This window comes from Hibiscus syriacus, unplaced genomic scaffold (genome assembly GCF_006381635.1).
Source record: "Hibiscus syriacus cultivar Baekdansim isolate YM2019G1 unplaced genomic scaffold, ASM638163v2 tig00111330_pilon, whole genome shotgun sequence".
Lineage (NCBI taxonomy): Eukaryota > Viridiplantae > Streptophyta > Magnoliopsida > Malvales > Malvaceae > Hibiscus > Hibiscus syriacus.
Window position 1 is genome coordinate 2,849,734 of NW_024063059.1, and position 5,787 is coordinate 2,855,520.

At 35.9% G+C, this 5,787-nt stretch overlaps 1 pseudogene; it reads left to right on the forward strand.

Moving 5' to 3' along the window:
- Nucleotides 1-867: 867 nt before the first annotated feature.
- Nucleotides 868-4,724, forward strand: LOC120158586 (annotated as a pseudogene).
- The last annotated feature ends 1,063 nt before the right edge of the window (nucleotides 4,725-5,787 follow it).

The following is a 5,787-nucleotide window of genomic DNA, read 5'->3' on the forward strand; positions in this document are numbered from 1 at the left end:
ATGTGATATTAAGTTGCTAGTTTTATTTTTAATGATTATAAGAAATTGTTCTAATTATATACTTAATTTATGATAATAAATATTTATTGTAATTTTAAATATTTCTTATTTTAAATAAAATTAATTACTTTTATAAAAAAATAATATTTATATATATTTAAAAAATACTAGTTTATAATCAATTTAATTTAGTAAAAAATAATAATCTCGACAATGAAATGTCATTAAGAATTTTCTTTCCCAAATGTTCCATCTTCTTGGTAAAAAAAGTCAAATTTAATACGACATCGTTTACTAGCCTCAGAATGCATCATTAAGTGACAGTTATAACCCTGAAGATCTGGAGGAGTAAAAAAAAAGAAGTTTCATCGTGCGACAATCTTAATATACGACTAAAGAATAATATTATCGGTTTTGTTATTATTTTTTAATAATTTTGGTAAAAAAATTACCTAAAACATTATTATTTCTACTTAAAATATTAATGTTTTTTTAACATTTCTAGTAAAGTGTTCAATAATAACAAAACCGGTAGAAAACTAATGTTTTAAGTAACGTTTTACCGGAAATATTTATGAAACCGATAAAACACCTAATAATAACAAAATCGATAGAAATAATAATTTTTTAGGTAATTTTTTAACTAAAATTTTTAAAAATAATAATAAAATCAGTAGCATATTTCTTAATCGTATATTAAGATCGCGAGACTTCCCACTTAAAAAAAAAAGAAAAAAAAAGATTGTTTGAAAGTACAGTGGTAGTTTTGTAAATCCCCAACACCGTGGCGCCCAATTCTGGTAGGCGAAACCGCGACATTATTTTAGAATATTCCGGTGCATTTCTCAGGTAAACAGAAATTAGGGAAAAACAAAGAGAGAAAAGAGAAATTAGAGAGGAATTTCACTTGTCTTCATCTTTGTGTGTGTTTTGGGTGAATTATTGAGAAATGGTTGATGTAGCTGATAAATTAGCATATTTTCAAACAATCACGGGGCTCGAAGATCCCGATTTGTGTACGGAAATCCTGCAGGCCCATGGTTGGGACCTTGAACTCGCCATCTCTTCCTTCACCTCTTCCACCCAACCCTCCGCTTCCACCGCCACCCCCGACTCTCTCCCTCTCGATTCACGGACCCGGACCGAATCCGCGTCCGCCTCCGGTGCTGTCATCGCTCCCCAACCAGGTTTAGCGTGGAAACTCATTACATTACCCATTTCCGTGATATCCGGGAGTCTAGGGTTGATATCTGGAGCTGTTGGACTGGGTCTATGGGTCGCGGGCGGAGTTCTTTCGTATTCCCTTGGGATGATCAGGGTGGGTTCTGGGCAGGGCGGAGAATCATCGACGGGGCTAGTCTCCGTCTCGTCCGCGGCTTCTGAAGCGATGGATTTCGTGGCGGCGTTTGACAGGGAGTACGGGACGAGGGGCCGATTTTTGTCGGCGAGGGTTTTATGGACGCTTTGCAGAGGTCGAGGAGCGCGTTTAAACTGTTGTTTGTGTACTTGCACTCGCCGGACCACCCAGATTCACCTGATTTCTGCCAAAGGACGTTGTGTTCCGAGACTTTGGCGGCCTTTGTGAACGAGAATTTTGTGGCGTGGGGCGGGAGCATTAGGTCTAGTGAAGGTTTTAAGATGAGTAATAGCTTGAAAGCCTCCAGGTTCCCATTTTGTGCTGTTGTTATGCCCGCTACGAATCAGAGGATCGCCCTTCTTCAACAGGTATGGACATCGTGATTCGCACTTCTACTTTGAATGAAATTATTGGTATTTCAATATGATGTTATTTTCGAGTAGTAAAGATCACTGTGATTAATTATCCGTTTGCAAAAGTCAGAACTTTAGTTAATCACTTCTATTCTGGAGAAATGGATGGAAATCAGGGATTTCTTTCTAATAGTTGTTTTGTCATTGAGTTTCTGCTGAGCACAGAGTTTAGATTAATTTCTGCTTTTGTTTGATGCCTTGATACGGAAGGTGGACTATAGGTTCAATTGAGAGTAACCAGAGTTTACATGGCCGATAACAAAGCATATAAATTCATTGTTAAAGAAAAAAGTGTTGAATTGCTAACCTTTTAATGATTGACTAAAATAAAGCTTATCCGGTTTTTCATATGCTAAATAACAGTTCCTCAAATTTTGTTACAAGGCATTTGAAACTTGTATAGTGTTTACATTTGAGCATTAGCTTTTCAGTTTCTTTACAGTGTGATGCAGCTTAATCCTAGATTCTGCTAGTTCATTCCAGACTCTGCCTGTTTATGTTTTAGTTAATTCACTAGAAAATTTAATAGCATGGGCGCTTCTCTATATTTTCAACTTTATGTTGCTTTACTGCAACTTGTCTTTAATACACGGTTCTTTAATGGGTTTGTATGTTGCTTCACTAGAAAAAAGTGTTTATGGAGTTGTTCAATTTCAGAAATCTGTTTTATACAGTTTCCTTATCATTGTCACATTGAATTTCACCAAAATATTAAATTTGGATTCAAGAATTTCGAAGCAACGTATGGTTGACAGTGATGCATATTTAGAGATGACTTATAGCATTACAGCTGTGTACGTTATGCTATATGCATGCTTAAAGATGAAGTAAGAGCAGAATAACATTGTACCCTATATATCATATACTATATGCTAAGCATCTGTCCTGTAAAGAATCGTACCTTCATATTTGAATTTTAAGTTGTTAGAGAAGAAATATATAAAAGAAAATATGTAAAATATATACTGGCTCTGTGTACTGTGGCCTACAATTTCTGTTTTCAAATAAGTTCTTTTTTTTTAAGTTTTCAGCCGGTTACATCTACCATTTTCTGCTAGACCAGTTTTGTGGCTGAATAGAGACTGCTACTGTGTGAAATTTTTCGCACTTTTTTTCTTACATTCATCTGCTGTTCAAGACAGTTCCAGTACCACAAAATAGAGGCCACTTCACTGCTATGCTACCACTTTTTAATCCCTGGTGTTTCTAATATTTGGCTGTCTAAAGCATGCAGATTTAACCCATCTTCACTAACTTCTATATTCCTACATTTCATTGATCTAGCTCTTATTACAATTGTGTGTGAAATGATCTCTTTCTTAACTTCAGTCCTTTTTCTTTTTACCTCGGAGTGGAGTGAACCCTGGGATTCCAATATAGGAAATCACAATCTTGCCTTTTGTATATTAGAATGAACTATTCTATTCCAATGTAGGTTGAGGGACCTAAATCTCCTGAAGAAATGCTCACAATACTCCAAAGAGTGCTTGAAGAAAGTGCTCCTGTTCTTGTTGCTGCTAGACTGGATGCCGAAGAGAGAAGAAACAACATGAGATTAAGGGGAGGAGCAAGATGCCGCTTATAGAGCAGCACTTGAAGCCGATCAGGTAAGCTGGTATCTTGTCTTAAATTAGCAACTTCAATAATTATTTACTCATCTTGGGCCTGGTCATGGTGGAGTAGACTACTGTACTTTATAATGTTTACTTCATTTTGGGATGAGGATATAATGAAAAACTATAATCACTCTCTTGCTCGCTGAATGGATTTTGTGCAATTTAAAATAGTGTTTGGTGATGTGAGACTGTCTAAATCCTCTACGATGTTAGGCTAGGGAACGCCAAAGGAGAGAGGAGCAAGAACGTCAGGAAAGGGAAGCTGCGGAAGTTGAGCGGAAACGCAAGGAAGAAGAAGAGGCTTGTGAAAGAGAAGTACGTGAAGCTGCTGAAAAGGAGGAGGCTGCCCGAGCTAGAATGCGGCAGGATAAAGCCATGTCACTTGGTGATGAACCTGAGAAAGGACCTAATGTTACACAGGTAATGTTGCTTTGGTTTTGACCATGGATTTAAATAACGGTCCACGAAATAGCAGTAGCGGTGCCCTCCGCGACCATTATTGTATGACCGCGATACTTGCAAACCCCACAATAATAGCCGCTATGTCCGCAATCGCCACAAACGCTACGCGATCGAAAACACGACCGCAACTGCTATTTGAATCCCTGGTTTTGACTCAACTTCTTGGATCTGATTAAGCTGTTTTTAATTACCATTCTTCTCGATTCAAATATGGCATTCTATAATTTCTATTACAACCTTGACCCTTTGCATTTCCGACTTGTCTCGATCGCCACACTTAAAGCTTGTTTCTACGCAAATTAATCAGGTTTTGGTACGCTTTCCAAAATGGAGAGCGCAAAGAACGGAGGTTTCCGAGTACGGCACCAATTCAATCTCTTTACGATTATGTCGATTCTTTGGGATGCTTAGAAGTTGAGGATTACAACCTCGTCTCCAACTTCCCTCGAGTAACATATGGTATAGAGAAGCTCTCGTTGACTTTGAAAGAGGTTGGATTACATCCTCAGGGCAAGCCTTTTTGTGGAGCTAAACTAATCTGGAGAAGATAGTGTCAAGTTGTATGATGAATGATAGTTTCAAAGGTTCGTATTGGTAGGACCCTGCATGTTTTTCTCGGTTCTACATAATTAGCAATGACAAATTGATAAGAGAAAACATATCTGCACGTCTCTGGATAATTATTTCATCGATCTTCGATTCAGACTCGATTAAACAAATGGATGAGTTTCTGTTCAAACATGGGCTTTTAGGATTCAATAAGAATTTCTATCTGATCATGGTTTGTTCTTTGTTCTGCCATCTAAAAAGCCAGATGAAGCAACGTGTCAAATGAATGTTATGATATGAAAAACTGGAGATTTGAAGGTTTTATTATTGGTGATAGTTTTTTATCGGATGCCAAAGCTTTTGTCGAATTTTAACCTAGCTTGGATATAAGCATCTTAGAATTTTAGCTGCTCAATCTTCTCTCTTTGCAATTGTCAAAAGCGAGCAGGAGTTACTAACCAAACCACTACCCCGTTTCTCCGTGATGAAGTCATTGTCAATATCAATGTGTTCCGTTAAATCATTTTGTACTGGATTGTAGTGTTATTGCATACTTGTTATGATTGGAAAATCTCATTCTACCCTAGCCAAAGCAGCTCGTCCATATAACACGTAACATCAATCAAACAATCAAAAATTCAGATTGGTGATATTTTGGTCTTTTATGATCAGGCATGATGCACATCTTTGTATTATTCTTCAGACTCTCCAAGATAAAAAAAAACAATATGCTAAGCCATCAAAAGTGCGAGTTCAGGTTGTTTGAAGTTGCTTCTCTTGGCGACAGAAGGAATTAGTGTGTATCCCAAGAAAGTGCAAGCTATTGTTGAATGGAAAACTCTGAAGAATGTTACTGAGGTACGAAGTTTTTTGGGACTTGTTGGCTATTATCGGAGGTTTGTAAAGAATTTTTCGATGATCGCCTTTCCTCTTACCAAGTTATTAAGGAAAGATGCACCATTTTTTTGCAATGTTAAGCGTCAAGAAAGTTTCAGGACACTAAAGAAAATATTAATAGAAGCCCTTATTCTAGTGCAATCAAAATCAGAAAAAGATTGTGGTCTATAGTGATGCGTTTGTAGACACATATTTTCGTTTGAAATTAATTTATTATTTATATTATATAGTATTAGTGTATTAATATTATTCTATTATTATTTCTTATTATTTCTTATTATTTCTTATTATTTTTATTACTATTATATTGTAATAATAATATTATTATTACACGATATTATTTATGTATATTATATCATATATTATAATTATGTTATGTATCAGATTTTATATTAGATTATATTTATTATATAGTATTACTTATGTAGTTATTATTATTTATTTTCTAGGTCTATTGTTGTTATTTTAAGACTAGATCCAACAAATAATTCTC